This window comes from Bombus flavifrons, chromosome 16 (genome assembly GCF_040668555.2).
Source record: "Bombus flavifrons isolate JBK064 chromosome 16, iyBomFlav1_principal, whole genome shotgun sequence".
Taxonomy (NCBI): Eukaryota; Metazoa; Arthropoda; class Insecta; order Hymenoptera; family Apidae; genus Bombus; species Bombus flavifrons.
In genome coordinates, this window is record NC_138457.1 from 1,207,652 (window position 1) to 1,209,827 (window position 2,176).

Sequence of the window (2,176 nt, forward strand, 5' to 3'; positions counted from 1 at the left end):
CATTCTGCACGTTAAATGGAGTAAAAAGAGCGCTAAAACGTCGAAAAATCTCAAACGGGAAGGAAATGACGGTCAGTTTTCATCAAAATCGACGAAATCATCGCGATTTGCGAGCTGTTCCGCTTGTTTCGACGGTTAAACGGTTGTGCATTGCATTCTGCACGTTAAGTGGAGTAAAAAGAGCGCTTAAACGTCGAAATATCTCAAACGTAAAGGAAATGACGGTCAGTTTTCACCAAAATCGACGAAATCATCGAGATTTGCGAGCTGTTCCGCTTGTTTCGACGGTTAAACGGTTGTGCATTGCATTCTGCACGTTAAATGGAGTAAAAAAAGCGCTAAAACGTCGAAAAATCTCAAACTCGAAGGAAATGACGGTCAGTTTTCATCAAAATCGACGAAATCATCGAGATTTGCGAGCTGTTCCGCTTGTTTCGACTTTTAAACGGTTGTGCTTTGCATTCTGCACGTTAAATGGAGTAAAAAGAGCGCTAAAACGTCGAAAAATCTCAAACTCGAAGGAAATGACGGTCAGTTTTCATCAAAATCGACGAAATCGTCGAGATTTGCGAGCTGTTCCGCTTGTTTCGACGGTTAAACGGTTGTGCATTGCATTCTGCACGTTAAATGGAGTAAAAAAAGCGCTAAAACGTCGAAAAATCTCGAACGGGAAGGAAATGACGGTCAGTTTTCATCAAAATCGACGAAATCATCGAGATTTGCGAGCTGTTCCACTTGTTTCGACGGTTAAACGGTTGTATATTACATTCTGCAAGTAAAAAGGAGTGAAATGAGCGTTTAAACGTCGAAATATCTCAGACGGGAAGGAAATGACGGTCAGTTTTAATCAAAATCGAAGAAATCATCGCGATTTGCGAGCTGTTCCGCTTGTTTCGACGGTTAAACGGTTGTGCATTGCATTCTGCACGTTAAATGGAGTAAAAAGAGATCTTAAACGTCGAAAAATCTCAAACGGGAAGGAAATGACGGTCAGTTTTCATCAAAATCGACGAAATCATCGAGATTTGCGAGCTGTTCCGCTTGTTTCGACGGTTAAACGGTTGTGCATTGCATTCTGCACGTTAAATGGAGTAAAAAGAGCGCTAAAACGTCGAAAAATCTCAAACGGGAAGGAAATGACGGTCAGTTTTCATCAAAATCGACGAAATCATCGAGATTTGCGAGCTGTTCCGCTTGTTTCGACGGTTAAACGGTTGTGCATTGCATTCTGCACGTTAAATGGAGTAAAAAGAACGCTTAAAACGTCGAAATATCTCAAACGGGAAGGAAATGACGGTCAGTTTTCATCAAAATCGACGAAATCGAGATTTGCGAGCTGTTCCGCTTGTTTCGACGGTTAAACGGTTGTGCATTGCATTCTGCACGTTAAATGGAGTAAAAAGAGCACTAAAACGTCGAAAAATCTCAAACGGAAGGAAATGACGGTCAGTTTTCATCAAAATCGACGAAATCATCGAGATTTGCGAGCTGTTCCGCTTGTTTCGACGGTTAAACGGTTGTGCATTGCATTCTGCACGTTAAATGGAGTAAAAAGAAACGCTTAAACGTCGAAATATCTCAAACGGGAAGGAAATGACGGTCAGTTTTCATCAAAATCGACGAAATCATCGAGATTTGCGAGCTGTTCCGCTTGTTTCGACGGTTAAACGGTTGTGCATTGCATTCTGCACGTTAAATGGAGTAAAAAGAGCGCTAAAACGTCGAAAAATCTCAAACGGGAAGGAAATGACGGTCAGTTTTCATCAAATTGACGAAATCTTCGAGATTTGCGAGCTGTTCCGCTTGTTTCGACGGTTAAACGGTTGTGCATTGCTTTCTGCACGTTAAATGGAGTAAAAAGAACGCTTAAACGTCGAAATATCTCAAACGGGAAGGAAATGACGGTCAGTTTTCACCAAAATCGACGAAATCATCGAGATTTGAGAGCTGTTCCGCTTGTTTCGACGGTTAAACGGTTGTGCATTGCATTCTGCACGTTAAATGGAGTAAAAAGAGCGCTAAAACGTCGAAAAATCTCAAACGGGAAGGAAATGACGGTCAGTTTTCACCAAAATCGACGAAATCATCGAGATTTGCGAGCTGTTCCGCTTGTTTCGACGGTTAAACGGTTGTGCATTGCATTCTGCACGTTAAATGGAGTAAAAAGAGCGCTTAA